The sequence below is a fragment of the Maniola hyperantus genome, chromosome 17, assembly GCF_902806685.2.
Source record: "Maniola hyperantus chromosome 17, iAphHyp1.2, whole genome shotgun sequence".
Taxonomy (NCBI): domain Eukaryota; kingdom Metazoa; phylum Arthropoda; class Insecta; order Lepidoptera; family Nymphalidae; genus Maniola; species Maniola hyperantus.
Window position 1 is genome coordinate 992,619 of NC_048552.1, and position 20,902 is coordinate 1,013,520.

A 20,902-nucleotide genomic window follows, 5' to 3' on the forward strand; every position below is an offset into this window, starting at 1 on the left:
TCGCATTTTGGGTTTTGGACAACCTTTGGTGTGAGGATCAAACGTGTGGCCTATCGCTATTGGACTGAATAGAACGAAATCTAATTTGAATTAATTAGTATTTATGATTAGTAATCTTAGGCATCTTCTAGTAGGTAGGTGCTACTAGATGATGCTCGCGAGACCTAGGTATACCTAGGTCATCCATACTAATATTATAAATGCGAAAGTGTGTCTGTCTGTATATCTGTCCGTCTGTCTGTCTGTCTGTCTGTCTGCTAGCCTTTCACGGCCCCATCCGTTCAACCGATTTTGACGAAATTAGGTACCGATATAGCTTGCATCCCGGGGAAGGACATAGGCTACTTTTTATCCCGGAAAATCAAAGAGTTCCCACGGGATTTTTGAAAACCTAAATACACGCCGACGAAGTCGCGGGCATCAGCTAGTCTTCTTAAATATATAAAAGGAAAAGCTGACTGACTGACTGACTGACTGACTGATCTATCAACGCACAGCTCAAACTACTGGACGGATCGGGCTGAAATTTGGCATGCAGATAGCTATTATGACGTAATAATCCGCTAAGAAAGGATTTTTGAAAATTCAACCCCTAAGGGGGTGAAATAGGGGTTTGAAGTTTGTGTAGTCCACGCGAACGAAGTCGCGAGCATAAGCTAGTAATTTATAAATCTGGAATGGCTGGTGTAGTGGATAGCTTCGGCCTTGGCTAGTTACCGCCCTAGCTGAAAAGACCTGCTTACTGTTTAGGGTTTGATGCCTAGGGTTAGTCTTGTATTGGCTTATACTTACTGCACCACTTACCACCAGGTGAAATCGCAGTCAAGGGCTAACTTGTCATCGTGTAAAAAAATGTAAATTGATGTGGTGTACTGCAGTCACCAGTGAAGAAGCATCGATTTCACAATATCAGGGTCGTTGACAATGACATTTGTGAATTAAATAAACAGTCTATTTGAGAGAGAGCCAGCGCGTGCCAGACCTTCGTTATTTTATAAAAGCTGAAATGTTCTCTGCGTATTGTCCCCAACACTGGGAGGAACGTTTGTTCGGATGTTTGTTTGGATCATGGTGGCTCTGGAAGATAACAGGTATTAAAGGTGTAAAAAATCTTACGTCAAAGTAGGTATAAAGTCTAATTTTTTTATAATGTCTTCAGAATAATACTAGATTCAAGCCCGCTATCATCTTAGTCTGCATCACTTACCACCAGGTGCGATTGCAGTCAAGGGCTAACTTGTATCTGAATTAAAAAAAAGATTATATTATAGTATAAGATTTTATACGCATTTATTGCCCGTTATCTCCCAAAGCCGCCATGCAAGACATTTTACAAGTAAAATATCTTTGCGACCATGATCCAATGAAACATCCGAACAAACGTTTCTCCCAGTGTTGGGGACAATACGCAGATAAACTTTCAGCTTTTATGAAATAACGAAGGTCTGGCACGCGCTGGCTCTTAGTCCATATGTAAACAGTTTAAATTATTTGGACTTTCAAAGGCAGAGTATCTTTTTTGTGGCCTAATACTTATGTAGGTAAGTATTTACCTCCTATACCTAACTGAAAGGATTTACCTTGTTGCTATGCCTGATAATCTTTTAAAAGGACTTGGACACATTCGCCCAAGGCTGAGTCGGCCAATCTTCATGGGCTCCAGTGCGACATTGACAGGCACTTGAATGACATTGACAGGCACTTGAATGACATTGACAGGGGGGCGCTGTAGGAGAACAAAGGTTTAGAGTACTCAAACAAGAACAATAAAGGAGACACTTGACGGCAACGTTAGTTCCGATTTTCGCACTGTAACTTGTATTGGAACTAAAAAAAAGTTTTTCTAGCTCTTTGCTTATTTTCGTAACATGCCCAGTGGACAACCAGCCCCCCGATTGTGTAAGAAAAATGTATTCATCGTTATCGTAATCGTCAAAAATTCTGCCCTTTGATTGGTTGATTCGCTGTTTAAATTTTTTGACAGCCAATCAAAGGGCAGAATTTGTTGACGATTACGATAACGATGAATACGTTTTTCTTACACAATTGGGGGGCAGCTTCTGAAAAGCTCTCTCATTCGCTGTTCTATAGTAACCGTCTCAGCTGCTCCTTTCCTTAACTTCCTTATTTCCTTAATTTATGAACTCTCTATCATTAGGACTAGGCATCTTAATTATAAACACACTAAATTCACGCATAACTTTTAATGCGTAGGCATATTATTGTCGATAGTGAAAGTTTTACCAAAACTTGTTCTGTCACAAAATAAAATGACATACAGACAAACAATTTAAAAGTTGTTTGCATAAATGTTTATGCAGTCAAGCAAATAGATATTTTAAGGTAAATGGAATTAATATTAAGATAATTCAATATATGTATCTACCTACCTATTTCTCGCTTATTATAAAGGAAATTAGGATATGTAAATCTACACTTCTACACTATAATATTATAAAGAGGAAAACTTTGTTTGTTTGTTTGTTTGTTTGTTTGTTTGTTTGTTTGTACTGAATAGGCTCAAAAACTACTGGACCGATTTTAAAAATTCTTTCACCATTCGAAAGCTACATTATCCACGAGTAACATAGGCTATATTTTATTTTGGAAAAAAATAAAGTAAGGGTTCCGTAAGATATTTGGGTTTTTCGGACACAAGGTGTAAAAAATCAACCAGAAAAGTTACTTATTTTGCGTACGCTGCCTAAACTATAAAAGATAGAACCATAAAATGTTCTAATTAATTGTAGATCTTATAAATATCTACAAAAAAGTCCGCGACACACTATACCCATCTATGTCGAGTGAGGCACAGCAACCATTTTTTTATTTAAAAATCTTGAATTTTTTTTGGACTACATTTAAACGCGTTTATTTTACTCATGCTATTAATCCTTATCAAAATAAATGATTTCATCACTAAGAACAGTTTATGGAGATAATATTTGGTCTTTGAATGATTAAAATTGGACGTTTGGTTTTGAAGTTATGGCGAAATTAAAATATTACGATTTCTGCTGCACGGCCCGTTGTATTATATAAAGAGGTAATGTCGTTAAGTTTGTTTGTAGGGGGTAATCTTTAGAACTACTGAACCGATTTTAAAAATTCTTTCACCAGTAGAAAGCTACATTATTCCTGAGTGACATAGGCTATACGGGATCTTTAAAAACCTAAATCTACGCGGGCGAAGCCGCGGGGATCAGCTAGTTGTAAATACAATAAATGTTACGCTAATATAAAGTTTAAGGTAATCGCATATCTAAACGGCACCTGACACGCAGCAAACGCTACATATCTCGATTTCCGAGGCCGTCCAAGAGAGCGCTAGCTCACTCACGCTGAAAGCGTTTAATAAAAAGGATGCTCCAGATGGCACAAAGCGAGATATATAGCTATATATAAGTGATATATAAGCGAGCAAGATACTCGTATAGACGCATCAGCGAAAGCTGTTAAATCTATTTTTTAAAAAAAAATTAACCAGCTAAGATTCGAAGAAGAAATGGAATCGCAGTAACTTTTCGAAATGTCCATGTGACACGCGCCGTTGACATCATTCGTATTCTAATGCTCTCAAAAGTTTTTCTATTAATAAGTATAGCGGGAAAACGAGCAGGCAGGTCACCTGATGTTAAGTGATTACTGCTGCCCATGATTATTTGCTGTAGGTACTAGAGGAACCGCCAATGCGTTACCGACCTTTCAGGAATTTGAAATATAATTATTACTTCCTACATCCATGGAGACTCTAGTATTGTGAATCTGTCTTCCAGAAAAGGCAGAAAAGGGATGGAAAAGTTTTTGTCCTTTTCGCATCAATACCAAATGTCAGATTTACGCTAACTTGAGGGCCTTTGTTTAGTACTTACACTAGCGGCACGCTATGATGGCCGGTTTGACACATTACAATAGTGATGTGGAATGTCAATTTATTCTCGAACAAAAAACAATTAAGTTTTGTTTTTGTACCTGATTAAATAGGTTTAATAAAACAAAAATGTATATGTTTATTTAATTTATTTGAACGAACTGAATATTTGAACGAAAATGAATATACATACTTTATATGCACACAAGAAACATATGAATACAAAAGATACCGAAAAAGGTGCCACAAAAGGCCATAATTAATCAGATTCGTCCATACTACTATTTTCACTGTCGTCACTGCTATCATCACATACATTAATAATTATATGTTCGTTTTCTATAATATTATCTATTTTCACATCTCTTTCATAATCTTCCCTTATTAATTTAACAGTTCTATTCACAACCTTTTCCCAGTCTCCTTTAGTCACATGTTCACAAGCTTCTTCTAATAATTTTAGCATTTTTTTTGTGGTAAATGGGGGTTCTGTATTGTGTCTTGCAGCATATCCCTTAATTTGAGCCCACACCAACTCAATCGCATTATACTCACAATGGTAAGGCGGTAACCGTATAACTCTGTGCCCATGTTCTAATGCTATTTCGTCAATGACGTATCGGATCTTGGTTGGTTTGTTTTCTTTTAAAAGACGTACTAATTCCGCTTTTAACATATTCATGTTTGCATCTACGCCATTTTTACGAAGCCATGCGACGATATCAGCTTTCTTTTGGGATTGGGCAGGTGGCTTGTCAATTTGCATCGAGTGGTATGGGGCGTTGTCCATAATTATAATAGATGGTTCAGGGAGGCTACACAACATTGAGGTAAACCATTCAGTAAACTTTTCTCCATTCATGTCTTCATGATAGTCTCCAGTGGTTTTTGACGCAAAAGCCATGAGAGAACCTTCGACAAACCCGTTGATGGTTCCGGCGTGACAAATTATAAGTCGCGATCCTTTTCCTACAGGAACTTTGGAAGTAGATGCTGCTGTGTCATCGTTCCAAGAACGGCCTACAGTATGGTTAGCATTAAGCCATGTTTCATCCAAGAACACAACATTTTGCCAATTTTTGATTTCTTTCACTTGCCGTAAAAAAGTATACCTTGCCATCGCTATATCAAATCTTTCCATCAATATTTTGCGTTTGTTACATTTTTTGTATCGAAATCCAATGGTCTTCAAAATCTTCGTTAAAGAACTTTCCCCACCGAAGAATAATCCAGCTTCCTTCAGTGAATGCACCAACTTTTTTCTTGTTGGATACTCCTTCTGTAAATAGTAGCCGTAAACATGTCTTCGGATAGCATCGGCATCAAAGCTATCGATGCCTACGACTGGTTTTGCTCGTTTTCTCTTTTTTGGTGTGTGAAGTTTATTTTCTTCTGTGCCAGTCTCGCCATATTTTTTTTTAGTTATCCGTCTAACAGTTCGTTGTCCAATATTAAGCGCATCAGCTACGCGTTCAACCACTGACGTTATAGGTAAAATTGGCCCTCCATTTTGAGCTTCACGATCGAAATAGTTACGAAGGCGTATTAGGAACTCACGTGTCTGACTATTTAGAACAGTTCTCTGCGTACGTTCGGTCATATCGACGAAATCCACAACAAAGGGCTTGAACAGAGTCCAAATTAACGAGCAAGGGTCAACAGTAATGCAGTATCAATATTTGAAATCCAAAGCCAGGTCAAAACTATATCACAATCGCATTGCACTGACAGTTTATACTTTTCGAAGCAACGTCAATTCGAAACTGCTTTGTTTTGCATTGAGCATTGACGCGAGTTTGCCGGAGGTAGTAGTTGTGCTAGCCAGCGATCCTATGTGACGATCGTATTAGATTCCATTTTTAAAAATTTATTGATATTTTTTTGCGATTTCAGAGGTTTGTCCACATAGTGAAAATTGTTCATATTCACAAGTACATTCACCCCTTAAATGGTGCAAACTGATTTTTCTACACTTGTATACATTTAAGAAATCAATTTAATAAATAAATTTTGAGTCCTAAACCTAAAACTACATTCGATAAAATTTATGAATCTCTGCACATCACTATCGTCAATAAAGTAATACAATTATTTCCTTCAAAGTCGTTATCAATTAATACGGAACTTCATGAGCGGACAAACGTCAAACCGGCCATCATAGCGTGCCGCTAGTTTAGTACCTAATGCGTGCGTACATTTCAGTACACGTGCGGCAAGTACGGTGCGATCTGATAGATGTGTGACTAGCTTAGCAGCGGTTACGCACTCATCCGATCCGAGTCCGAGAAAATACGTGTACGTTCCTTTTTGTTTTGTATGGGAGTTTATGACATATGTCGTAGTTAATCGCTGGTATTCTCACGGATGACGGATAGAACTCGGATGACGGAAGTGTAGTGCGTAATCGCCGTAAGTGTAATTAAACGAATACTTGCCAAAGACGAAAATAAACGTTTTTTGTGCTATGGATGTTTTTTAAGTCCAATGTACAAAATAAATATACCTAATCACCTATGGGTAACTCATTGAAGTACATACCTACCTATTGATATTTCAATGAGATTTGAAAAACCCATGAAAATCCCAATTAAATACGTAGACATCATACGTTTAAATAGGCAGGTATATTATGTTTGATGTCACAATTTACGTACATTAGCAACAGGTAGGTAAGTAGCTGGTAGGCAATACGCGGGACTCGAACCCGGAACTGTGACTGCATAATAACGCGACAAACAATCCGAGATGATATTCAAACGACACCCGCACGTTCACCTATTATAGTCTAATAACTACATTGAGAAATGTATTATGTAGGTATGACCGTATGAGATAGATATTAGATATAGGTAGGCTATGTTGGTCATTCTTATATTAAGTGCAATGGGTCAAGTTATAGAAAAAAGCCGGTCAAATGAAAATGAAAATGAAAATGAAAATGAAAATGAAAATCTTTTTTATTCGTATAAACTTTTACAAGTGCTTACGAATAGTCGGATGCATCTACCACTGGTTCGGAATGCCTTTCCTGCCGAGAAGAACCAGCAAGAAACTCGGCGGTTGCTCTTTTCAAATATTTGATATAAGTAGGTACAAGATTATGCCATGTATAAAATAGTATTTGCAGTCTTGTGCGTTGCTGGAACGAGCTGCAGGTCAAATCACGCTCTTTTATCATTTAGATAATCTTCAATTGTGTAATAATATGCTTTTTTCAGGAGCATATTTTTAATAAATTTTTTAAACTTGTGCAAAGGTAAGTCCAAAATAGTTTGCGGGATTTTATTATAAAAGGTAAAATGTAAAAGGTAAATGCGAATCAAACTGGCACATGAAGGGTTCTGTACCATGTATGAAAAACTTTTTAATCCATACTAATCCATACTAATATTATAAATGCGAAAATGTGTCTGGCTGTCTGTCTGTCTGCTAGCTTTTCGCGGCTCACCTGTTCAACCGATTTTGACGAAATTTGGTACTGCAGAGGTAGCTTGCATCCCGGGGAAGGGCATAGGCTTTTTTATCCCGGAAAATCAAAGAGTTCCCACAGGATTTTTAAAAATCTACATCAGATAGAAAAATTCAAAATTTTGAATTTTTTACTATTTGTGGATATACACATATAATATATAAGTTGAATTGAAATATACACAATTCGTGAATTGTGAATTAATAAATTATGTAAATAGTGAATTTTAACAGCTGACAGACAGACGGACGGACGGACAGCGGAAGCTTAGTAGGTAATAGGGCACCAATGGCACCCTCGGGTACGAAACCCTATAAACTACAAACTGGTAACTATAGCCATGCCAGTCTCTCACCAAACCGAAAGTTACATCTAAACACCATCAAGTGTGTTTGTAATCAAGCGCTTATCAAAATATCAATAGAACGTGCGAAAATGTAGGCGCGTTAGTATAATTAGAATAAGATTTGCAATCATTACTATAAGATCTGTAGGGTGCACGCACATTGACTTTCGTCTGAGCAATTGTTTCTTTTCAGAAGCTGAGCGTCTGATGCGTCTGATATTTAAATCGCAACGCTCGAATGCGGCTCGGGTCTCCATACTAACGGAAACATTAATTGAGCATTTCATAGCTACCATTTCAGTGCTGCTGAAAAGTGACCGAAAGCACAGTTCATGACAGTTATTAAAATAATTGTAACAAAACGTCGTTGAGGCTTCAGACTACACTGGGATTCGTTGAATGTAGCTAGGCTTCATAGGCTATTAAACGTCTATAGGTATTTTTGATTTCACGACACCCCTAGCCACCGAGGAGAAATCCAAATAGTCTCTGCCCATAGCCTTAAATTTGACAGAATATTATGTCGATTTAGGATCAAACCGAGAGCTTCCTCGCTGTGCGCTTATAAGTTCCTCAGAGTCGGCGCGTTTGGAACCCTCGTAGTTTTAGTTTTAAGTTTGCGTAATAATTATCACCACTATATCTTACAAATCCAACATCTGACCATCAAAAAGAGTAATTAATTACCTATTTTGAATATAAATAATTTGACTTTGACTTTGACTTTAAGTGGAAGTGGACCAATGATGTAAAGAAGTGAACACAGCACAATTACTCTGACTTGAAGAAGGTGGCACTAGAGTCAAGACTCTAGAGCAAAGAAAAAAGCTTTACATATTTTGGCCGCCAAACTTTAATTTGAAGATGGAACCAGTTATTATAATAGCTGCCATTTTGAGCTATGATTGTTATAAAGTCTAGTGTGGCTATAGATGCTCAGCAATAGCAATCAATGTGCACCGAGCCTAAGAATTTACACTATACCCAAAGTGTAAAGAAGTTTTCTCACGTGACAATTTCCATTCTAATCCAAACAATCATTTGCATAGTCATGCAGTGAGGCAACGAGTCCTACGTCATTACAGGCACCCTGTAGGGCGATTGTCTAAAACCTGCATCAATCATTATTACAATCTCAATTGTTCTGATTGGCTGAATTTGTGCGATTCTTGTTGCAACAATGCATTGTGGCCAATAGTGAGCGAGCATTAACCAATCAGAGATGATTGCGATCGTGACATTGTAGCTGTCAAACAACCGCGGTAGAGCCACTGGTTGCTTGGGGACTGGAGTTATCTATCTATCTCTATATCTATATTTAAACTAGCTGACCCGCCCCGGCTTTGCTCGGGTAGAATTTAGAAAATCCTGATTTCCAAAAATCCTGAAATGCATATATTTTCTTCATTTGTTACCGATAACCCAAATACCAATTTTCATGCAAATAACTTGAAAAATGACGGACTTTCATACAAACTTTCATCCCCTATTTAACCCCCTTGGTGGTAGAATTTTCAAAAATCGTGAAATACTAATTTTTTATTCTTAAACGAAAGCTTGAATACCAATAATGTTTCATCGATGTAACTTTAAAAATGATACCATCCCTAGCGGTTTAGGCTGTGCGTTGATATATAAGTCAGTCAGTCAGGACTTTGAATTTTATTTAAACAGATAAATTAGATTACGAGACATTCCTATTCTACAGTATATTCAGTACAGTCCAAAACCCTATTGCTTAAAACGCAGTAAACTCCGAAAAGTCAGAGAAGCGTGCTCCGGATCGAACCCCCGACCTCCCGAATAGGAGGCCGACGTTTTAACCACAAGGCTATCACGTAAAGTGTGCGTGTCATTAACTCATTACACCTGCTGTGGTAACTGGTAAGGTGTTACAAAGAATGACCGTTCTTTCTAATTCACTCAAACAGCATGAGACTTATCACTTACTAGATAGATGCCCGCGACTTCGTCCGCGTGGATTTAAGTTTCTAAAAATCCTGTGGGAACTCTTCACTTTTCCGGGATAAAAAGTAGCCTATGTCCTTCCCCGGGATGAAAACTATCGCTGTACCAAATTTCGTCAAAATCGGTTGAACGGTTGAGACGTGAAAAGCTAGCAGACAGACAGATAGACAGACAGACACACTTTTGCATTTATAATATTAGTATGGATATGAATATGGATATGGATTAGTATGGATTAGCTCTTTGAGGCAGTGGTCCGACCGCCGACGATGAACGAGAAACGAGTAGAACCAGAAACTTAAACGAGTTGGCGATCAGCGGGAAGCGAGTGTGTAGTTTCGATAGTTTTGTCGCCGGGCTATAAGCGAGTGTGCAAGTACGACGAGCGATTACTCGCGCCATTCGCCCGCGGTCGCTCAGTCCTGTGCAAACCTGCGCGCGTTACACGTGTTCAAGCGAGCGAGCATCGCTGAACGAATATCGCTGAGCGAGTTTATTTTTGAAAGCACGGCGCTCAGTGACCAAACTAGTAAAGCGAGTCGTCGCCGGCAGTGTGAACAATCAGAGAGCAACTTTTGATATATGCATCTCTTTCGTTTACACGTAATGTACATTTATTGTGCGTTTCTTGAGAGAGAAAATCGCCGATAGTTAGTCGTTTTCTCGCCGGCGGTCGGACCACTGCCTGAAGGCGATGCAGAAAAAATTCGAGAGTTTACAAATTATTTCTGACATTTCATAATATGTCATGTTTATATGGTCCAAGCGACAAGCTAGGAGCGAATTCGTTATTAGGGTTCCGTGCCTCAAAATGAAAAACGGAACCCTTATAGGATCACTTTGTTGTCTGTCTGTCGAGAAACCTATAGGGTACTTCCCGTCGACCTAGAATCATGAAAGCAAACGCGTCACATTTTAGGCCACATCATCACTTCCCATCAGGTGTGATCGTGGTCATACATACGTCTAAAATAAATTTAAAAAAATGTATGGATTAAGCAGCGCAGGACCGTGGCTTTGGAAGTCCCTACAAAACACCTTTGTCCAGCAGTGGGCATCTATCGGTTGACGATGATGATGATGTATGATAACCTGTGGGGCGATTTCGTACAACCTGCATCAATCATTACTACAATCTCAATTGTTGTGATTGGCTGAATTTGTGCTATTCTTGTTGCAACAATGCATTGTAGCCTATAGTGAGCGAGCGTCAACCAATCAGAGATGATTGCGATCGTGACATTGTAGCTGTCATTGTACCGCAATCGCGCACCTGTGGCCCTACCGCGGTTGTTTGACAGCTACAATGTCACGATCGCAATCATCTCTGATTGGTTAATGCTCGCTGACTATTGGCCACAATGCATTGTTGCTCATTGTTGCAACAAGAACCGCACAAATTCAGCCAATCAGAACAATTGAGATTGTAATAATGATTGATGCAGGTTTTAGACAATCACCCCGCAGCTCATCACTTATGACTTGAACCCGTTGAATTTGAAACGTAGACTCACTTCACACTTGCTTGTGAAATATGATTTGCACGGTTCCAAGACATTTTGGGGCAATTACCTATCTGCTATTATATATACAGTGTCGGATATCTTGCACTAGGTTAATGCACAAACTGAATGTCTTCCATATTGTAATTTATAATATCTACATCAAGAACATTAGCCATTATCTCTGTGAAAGGTGCCGAGAACAGAGGCTAGATTGTGATAGAATGTCACGATCGCAATCTGATTGGTTGACAATCGCTCACTATTGGCTACAGTGCATTGTTGCAACAAGAATACCATAAATTCAGCCAATCACAACAATTGCAATTGTAATAATGACTCATGCAGGTTTCCCGTAATCGACCAGCAGATACGACGGATACGATAGTTAATAAGTGTTTGAAAAAACTAGGAATTTAGACTGCAATAGAGAAATAAAGGTTGGTCATGTAACGATATAACTCAGCGGGTGGCGAAGCTGAATGGGCAGGGGACATATTTCGGAAACCCGAAAAGTTTATTTTAATAAACATCATAATTCATAATTTATAATTATTCATAATTTTTTATTGCAAAAAATACACGTGAAGTGGTGTTACAATATTTTTTTGGAAACAGTGTATTACCAAGTATGGCGTGCAATGTTATTAAGTACAATAATGTCAATAATATATACCTAATTTAAATAAGTCATCAATAATTAGTATTTAAAGGAGAATATTGAGTACGAAACAAAATAAAATATTGCGATTACAAAATGTCAATTATTAAAATTAATAAAATATTATATAAACAGACATCAAAAGTGGAAAAAAGTATGTCAACATGCTGTCATTAAAATTATTATTAGTTATAGTACTTAGATTAGTAATTGTTAACAACAAACACTTTATCCGCCAAATTATCATTCTTTGAAGTTTAAGAAGTCATTAACCGAGTAAAAACAATGAAATAATAACAAATACAAATACAAAATACAAATTTCTTTATTGCGAATATGGGTAAACAGTTGAGATGTTACAAAAAGAAAACCACTCGGGTAGCTTCCGTTTAAATTTAGGAAGTGTCATTTCTTTCATGGCATCTATTCTATTCTATTCATAATATACTCAGCAATTCTCAGAACACACCCGTCCTCAGTAGCAGACTCAGTTTTTAGGTTCGTCTCGTAAGATTGCAATCTTACAAAACGGTAACGTTATTGGAATATTTAATAAACCTTTAACGGTTATTATTGCAGCCTCGGTCGCACTGCATACGAACACCTGTTTAGACTTTAGTCACCTACCACCGTTACAAAACTATTGGTGTGACCTTCGGGTGTCCATGACCGGACTATTCTTAGGAACCAATTTATTCAATTATTCGCTATTGATTATTCAATATTCAGTACACAACTCCCTAACTTCTGTTGGTGCTGCAATAGTTTTGGTTGCGAATTTTAAAAACAAATGCGTGATTGTAAAAGAACGCGCGAGTCTAATAAAATGCCTTGTCTATCCGATCTTTCTACGCGGCTGAGACGTGGACCCTCAGACAAATAGATCGGCGAACAATAAACCCGATTACGATCTTCGCTGAAATATTAGGTACAGTAAAATTGGGTTTCTGATGCTTGGTATATTTTAATAGTAGGTATGATATATTTATATTTATGAACGCAGTATTTTTTCCTTTTTCCTTTGATATCCCACTCGATACAATGGCAAAACATTTTTTTAAAAACTCCCCCAATTTTTTGGATGCAACCTCGGTCAGATAAATTTTTTTCGTATAAAATGTAGCCTATGTCACCCGGACTGGGGATTCCAACATCAATGATAACAAGGATTCAATTGACACTTCATTTATCAAAATCGGCCCCATAGCTTAGCCGCTACAGTGGAACACACATAGATACATACATACATTGACTGCACAAATCAAAACCCTTCCTTTAGGCTTTTTCGTAGTCGGGTAAAAAACGACGCTCTACTTTTAACACAGAAACATAAGCCTCCGCTGTCCGTCCGTCCGCCCGTCTGTCTGTCAGCGGGCTGCGTCGCGAGAACCGGTATTAGAATTTTTTGCAGAATGTGTAGATATCTATTGCCACAACTGATACAACAACAAAAAACAAAAATTTAAAAAATTGCTGCCATGAATTAAAATAAAAAATATTCTTGTACGATGGTACGGAACCGTTCATATGTGAGTCAGACTCGCATTTGACCGACTTTTCTTAACCTTCTCAAGACTCAAGGCGTTTTCGCAATACGCCCGCCCAAGTGGGTGTCGCGGTCGAGCTAGGCAGAAATCGACGCTGAAGTAAATAATCCCACGCATTTTCACGGCGTTTATGTTGCTGACGTCACGTCTTGCATAGTGACAGAGTGAACTAGAGTGAGGTAGCTCTCCCTTTGATCCTGGATCGACGGTATTAGGCTATGGTGACGTAAAATCAAAGAAAAATAAGGCTACTTTAGGGCTGCCTGCGTCAAATCTACTAACATTTGACGCCTGCCAGTGACGTCATCAAAGCCTTGACATTATGTTAGAAGTTCCCTAAAGGTCCGGCGGGTCACAACAAATTTGGTAAGCATCACCGATATGGATTTTGTTGGTTTCAGAGGAGAGAGGGCAACTCTCTGAAGCTAAATATGCCACTCTGCCGGCGCTGAGTGGTTGTCATAAGCATTTATGGCGCCTGAAACACGACTGATCGTTACCAAAAATTACATTATATGGATATGGCTGGTGATGGTATATTCGCCGTTCCAGCACCTTGGCATGCACCTCAGCACCTTGGCATGCACCTCAGCACCTTGGCATGCACCTCAGCACCTTGGCATGCGCCTCAGCAATGATAAATTACGACGCAGACAGTGATTAAGAGTACTTACGTATTTATGTTCAGACTGTTTAATTTTACGACGTTTTGAATTAATTATTCATAATGCTCAACAATAACTTGCATATTCATAAGTAAAATGTGAAGACGAGATAGTTTTACGTAAGTCTATTAATATAATGTTTAATAGTTATTTTTGTGTTTGTCTGATAGCAATTCGTTTAAATTAACTGCAATATTATTTTAATAATGTAATTCAATATATTGTTATGGACTACATGATGACCACGACTTATGTCCGCGGGGATTAATTAGATTTCTAAAAACTAGTGTCGCCAAGTGCGAGTAAGACTCGCACACGCGAGGGTTCCGTATTACAGTCGTATTTTTTCGACATTTTCCACGATAAACCAAAAACTGTTATGCATAAATAATAAATACAAAAACTGTTGTAGAATGTACAGGTAAAACCCCAAAAACATTTATTACAGAATCGAAGTTTTTTTTTATTTTTTTTATTCATTATAGGCAAACGCTTGACCGCAATCACACCTGACGGAAAGTGATGATGCGGCCTAAGATGGGACGCGTTTACCTAGAAGATGCCTATTCACTCTTGTTTTAAAGATACCCGGGTTGTAGTTGGTATTGATTAGATGTCGCTACTAGATGGCAGAAACAGTCGCTTCAGTACTGAGTGAGCATACACATCACAAATTTCGTCACCGGCAGTAAGCGGGCTGTAGCTTAGTGGTTAGAGCGTCGGGCGCGATCCCAGGAGACGCGGGTTCGATTCCTGCCGGTTCGCAATTTTTGATGTGTATTTAAAATTATTTAGAAATTTCCTTCAAGTGTAGGTGAAACACTATAAAAATTATAAAATATGGTATTGATTAGGTTTGTAAATCTTAGAAGAGCGTGGATTTGACATGCAGCTCACTCAATGCGCGGGTCTGCAATTAGGTACTTTTACATGGCGACCATTATCCTAAATCCTACCTGTAAAGGTTCCTCTGGTACTGTAAATATTCAATCCTGATCCTATAAGGGTTCCTTTTGTCCTTTTGAGGTACGGAACCCTAAAAATCCAGTGTAAATCTTTTTTTTGCCGTGTGGCGTCCTCCAGCCCGCTGGACTGACAACTTTCAAATGGTGACGAGGAATAGGTAAATGAGGAAGGTGTACCTCGTACCTACCGTGATGTGTGGTGACGCGCTTTCCAAAAGGCCTAAGTCCAGCAGAGACACGTACAAGTTGATGGATGGATGGACCGTATATTTGTATACTGAGCTGCCATAGCTCTTCAAAGCGCATTCCGTCTTAGGTTACACCAGTGGCGTGCGCAGATATTCAAGTCTGGATAGGTAATTAGGTACGAACCTATTTAGTCATAATGAAAAATAAGCATTGAGTTATTAGGACTAGGGTCACTAGGGTAAGCAGTACATGTATGCCTCTATGACCTGCACGCCACTGTGTTACACCATCATGTGAGATCGTATAGAGCTAACTTGTTTAAGATAAAAAAGAAAGTAAGTAAATATGAATAATGATGAATGAAACTCAACTTTTTTTCTATATAATAATCTTTTTATTATATTTTTGTTTACAGGATGTTTTAATTATTTATATTTAATCGATCGATAGATTTATTATACAGCAATGAAGAACATACGCTGTTCCGTTGTCCTCAGTTTGAGGAAGAAAGAAGGAATGTCGTGGCCGAGCTTGGAGGAGAGTTTGGAGTGGAGAGCCTCATAAGCACAATGCTGGAAGAGAAAAGGAAGTGGCTGATAGTTCAGAAATACATGGAAGCTATAATGGAAAGTAAGGAGAAAGTCGAAAGAAGAGAAAGGAGGGGTTTTTAGTCGGTAGGAGTCCGGCACTATGTCCAGGAGGATTTTTTTTTTATTTTTTTATTATTCATGTACCAAAAATTGTAGTTACAAAGTAATAATAAATTAAGTTACATCGGAAATGCTTATCTCTAAACAGAGATTTCTTCCAGCTTCCCATTCAAGGTTGTGAGTAAGGCGTATCAAGAAGTGGAATAGGTCTACGGTACTAGAATCTAATAAACTACATAAATATCTTATAATAAATACCCAAATCAACTTATATACAATAATAATACTTATCATACATAATTATATACATAATATATGAAAAATATAAATACATATAATATATAAAATACTCTATATTAATGGTAAGTAATACTGCTTCACTCTGTATTTGAATGAGTGTACTGAGTTTTCCCCTCCTAAGCGAAAAAAAAGCAGAGGCCTTTTCAAAGGGTCTCTGCTGGCGAGTCGCGACGCGGCACAAATGCTCCATTGGTCTACAAAATTATGTCACAGGGAAGAGACTCGGTCAGGGGTGCATTTAGTGCCATTGGATTTCTCCAAGAACTTTTGACCTCCTCCTTCACCTTTCTACTACGCATCGTACTGCAAGGCATCGCCAAGGTTTGCAGCCGTACGTAGTCGAAATTCCACTGACACGAACGAAGCGATTTGTCTAATCGTTTTTGATTCGAACGCCCTTCCAGCATCAGTTTTCCTTGCCAATTTTAATATGGGTACCTTCATGTCAAGAGTGAAAAGGCATGTCTAGGCAGGCGCACTATATCTTCATCACTTGCCAGCAAGTTAAAAAAAAGTTCAGTGCAGATAGTGTATGCGGTAGGTTTTTTTTTAATTCGGATACAAGTTAGCCCTTGACTGTAAAGTAGTCTAATATAGAAGCGGGCTAAACGGCGGCTGGAAGGGGTAAGGCATTTTTATTAAACCCTTTGGTTTCTACACGGCATCGTACCGGAACGCTAAATCGCTTGGCGGCACGGCTTTGCTGGTAGGGTGGTAACTAGCGACGGCCGAAGCCTCCCACCAGTCCAGACCAGAAAATTAGAAATTATAAAATTCCGAACCCTGCCAGGAATCGAACCCGGGACCTCCCACTAATAAGACCACAGCGCTTACCACTGCGCCAGGGAGATCGTCGTATTGGCGATCTAACGCGATTATGTTTAAAAGTGTAAAATCTGGACACCCTGTATGTTATTCATAGTAATTATTGCTTCAAGGTCGTTGAATAGTTACATCTAATTAGCTTTAAGTTCGCTTGTTGTACTTTTTGTGCAATAAAGAAACAAAAAGGAGACTTCAATGAATAAATAGTAATTAATCAATGACATCCATTGCATAATCGCAGCTAGTGGTAACTGGTAAGGTGCGGTGGTGAGCGCTGTGGTGGTTATTGGGAGGCCCTAGGTTCGATTCCCGGCAGGGGAAATATATAATTTCTAAAATTTCTCCGCTCTGGGTCTAATGGGAGGCGTCGGCCGTGGCTAGTTACCGTCCTACCGGCAAAGCCGTACCGCCAAGCGATTTAGCGTTCCGGTACGATGCCGTGTAGAAACCAAACGGGTTTAATAGCAACCAGCCAAGTACGAGTTAGGCTCGCGCACCGAGGGTTCCGTACTCGGGTATTTTTTTCGAGATTTTGTATGATAAATCAAAAATTATTATGCATAAAAAAATCTGTTTTAGAATGTACAGGTCTATGAAACCTTTTATATGACATCCCACTTGGTATGTTCATATATTATGTATATGGGTAATTAATTTGAGGTTATAACAATGTGTACGATAAATAGGTAATAATCAAAGCAATCCAAGCAATATTTCAAGTCAAGAGTAAATAGGCATCTTCTAGGCAAGCGCGCTCCATCTTAGGCTGCATCATCACTTGCCACCAGGTGTGATTGCAGCCAAGCGCTAGTATTAAAAAAAACTTTCTTTTATATCAGAACAAGGTCATTTTGTTTAGCTTAAAGCTATCAGGGTTAAATGTGACTGTAATTCTGTAATCGTTTAACCTTATATGGGCAGTTTAAGTGAACTAAAAGTGGCCACTTCACACTAGCCGGTGAGTGGAGGTCGCGTGCAATTATCGTGTGTCAATGTGACAGTTTATCGGCGGAGATGGTATTGATAGGTATTTGAAACAAGGCCAGATATTCTAGCAATTTTTTTAATAATTTTATATTTACCTTATAAGTAAGTAAATAAAGTTATTATAAGACTGCTTGAATCGTGGTCAAGATCACGTCACGATGATGTAGTCCTAGGCAGAGGCGGATTATATGTCGAGAGCGCCCTAGGCAAGCACTTCGTAGGCAGTGGCGTGCACAGGGTTTGAGGCCAGGGTAGGCATTAGTTAGGTAGGAACCTGTTTACTGGCAGGCCATAATGAAAAATAAGCACTAAGCTATTACAACTGGGGTAAGCAGTGCATTTATGCCTCTATGACCTGCACGCCACTGCTCATAGGCACCTCTAACAGCCATATCCAAAAAAATTACTAACTAAATTCAAAGGAATGAGGAATCGTCTCATTGCATAGCTGGTAGTTGGTGATTATACTATTTATGTGAACGAGTGAAGAACATTACCTCATGAGTTCATAACACTTTGCTATATTGAAGACTAGCGACCCGCCCCAGCTTCGCATGGGTGCAATGTAGATACTAATGTAGTGTCATTGAGGTGTCATTGCGTCGGAAACTCTCAAATGAGAGGATTTTTTTCCGACCTTAATCACATTATTTCAATTTCTCTAGGGATCTCTATTTTTTGAGAATTAAACTATAACTATAAACCTTCGTCTTGAATCACTCTATCTGTTGGTAATTACAAAAAAAATAAAAACCGACTTCGTTACATAAACACTAAAAATTGAAAAATAATTTAATTTATTACCGAATATATTATGTATACAAGAGTTAATATAGTTCCATAATAATACTTTTTGGTGCCGGTGCCAATTAGCTTTAGCTGCGCGAATCGTCTAGACTTCATATTTTTATGGGACTCCACAATGGCACCTCATTGGCACCGACCCCAAAAAATATTATTATGGAACTATATTAACTCTTGTATACATAATATATTCGGTAATAAATTAAATTATTTTTCAATTTTTAGTGTTTATGTAACGAAGTCGGTTTTTATTTTTTTTGTAAAAAATTTTTATTTCACAATTTTTAGTGGCCCCATGGAATTATGCTATGACTGGTTAAAAATCTACTGTTTACTAAGCTGTTACACTGATCGCGAGCAATTTACTCTTATCCGTTGAGGAGTTCCAGTATCTATCTTCGAAGATGTTCATCAGATCTTCACCAAATTGAAATGGGACCAACTTTGAAGTATACCCTTTCAAACAAAAAAAGAATTTTCAAAATCGGTCCAGGCGTTTTTGAGTAATCGGGGAACATACCTATACATACCATACCTCCTCCTTTTTTTGAAGTCGGTTAAAACCGCATTAAAATCCCTTGCGTAGTTTAAAAGATCTACGCGTTCATACATACATACAGACAGCGGAAAGCGACTTTATTTTATACTATGTAGAGAAGAGCCAGTTTCGATCACTCCAAAATAATATTAGTACTTAGTGATAATTAGGTAGGCCAGGTAATCGAACTCTACATGATCGCACGCGCCCCTTCGTAACCTCACGCCCCTAGGCACGTGCCTAGTTGGTCCTAGGTTATATTATACTTACCTATAAGGTATGTCAATGTAAGGTCCAATTAGGCCTTGCTACCAAAGGAGAGCACTAAACTGGAGTGAACACTGTGGTCTTGTTAGTGGGAGGTCATGAGTTCGAGTCCCGGCAGGGGAAATTTGGAATTTTATAAATTCTAAATTTTCTCTGGTCTGGTTTGGTCCAGGGAGGCTGCGTCCATAGCTAGTTACCACCATACCGTCAAAGTACTGCCAAGCGATTTAGCGTTTGGGTACGATAACGTGTGATTGCAGTCAATGGCTAACTTGTATTGTGAATTTAAAAATGGAACCCGTAATGATGGATTCGCAAGACTATCCATAATGCTCGGTTGTTTCTAATCAATCAGTTTACACACAAAAATCGATAGTAAATCATCGATATGTCCATCACCAAATATCGCCATCAGATAGGTTTACTAAACACTCCAAGGCCGAAGTGATTAAAGTTGCGTTCACAGTGTCCGTTCACTTTTCGACAACAAACGTTAAACATATGAATTGCTTGCGATTTACTGGTTTAGGGCAAGAACATAGTAGAGACTTTTTGTTTCAAAGCTTCAGTAGCATTTAACTTTTGGTCTTGTCGCGTGCTGTTTATGCCTTGACAAATGCTAAATCAACCTACAGCGTAAAATTGAACTGAGTTTCTCGCCGGTTCTTCTCAACCAGTTTTCTGTTTACTGAACCAGTGTGGTAGAGTTATGGGATTTTAAACATCTAAATCCACGCGGACGAAGTCGCGGGCACCAGATAGTTAGTACAGGGATATCTTGCATAATATATGTCAATCAGTCAGTCAGTCAGTACATATTATATAGAAGTATTAGGAAAATCAAGCCGTTTAGCCCCAGTAGTTATGTTGATTGTTGACAGAACTGCAACATTTTGTCGAGCGACATGACGCTTGTGTGGTTTAACTTAAAACTTATGAATTGCTTGCGATTTGGTATTTTATTCGATTCCGTCGTCCTTTCTCTTCGTTTGATGCATCTTTCAACAGTTTTAACAAATTTAACGGTCGTGTTTTGGAAGAAGAGATATCTGTTGGAGATAATAATAAGTATACCTACTCGCAAGATTCGCTAACTAGATGGTATAAGGTTAGAAACTGTTCCGGCGCGGCGTGATGTACTTCATGACTACCTACTTTGCTTAAAATGACTTTAGAATTTGGTTCACGGTAAGATTTTTACCTGTAATAGGATAGCCTAGTGGTTAGAACGTCCGCCTTCTAATCGGAGGTCGGGGGTTCGATCTTGGGCTTACTTAATTAAATATAACTTGGGAAACTGCCTGAGAGTTCTCCATAATGTTCACAAAGGTGGGTGAAGTCTGATAAT

General features: G+C 38.5%; 2 protein-coding genes across 5 annotated transcripts in view; both read left to right on the forward strand.

The window, feature by feature from the left end:
* The window catches only part of LOC117990006 (ubiquitin-associated protein 1), a 184,491-nt gene that overhangs the window by 71,035 nt on the left and 92,554 nt on the right, over positions 1–20,902 (forward strand). The gene's annotated exons all lie outside the window — the stretch shown is intronic.
* The window catches only part of Chsy (Chondroitin sulfate synthase), a 144,375-nt gene that overhangs the window by 59,081 nt on the left and 64,392 nt on the right, over positions 1–20,902 (forward strand). The window contains exon 7 of one of the 4 annotated variants that reach the window (XR_011237772.1): positions 455–646. The exons of the other annotated variants lie outside the window; for them this stretch is intronic. The gene's annotated coding sequence lies outside the window, so the exon portion shown is untranslated. Of the gene's footprint in view, positions 1–454; positions 647–20,902 lie in introns of those variants that run through there. 4 annotated transcript variants of the gene reach the window in all.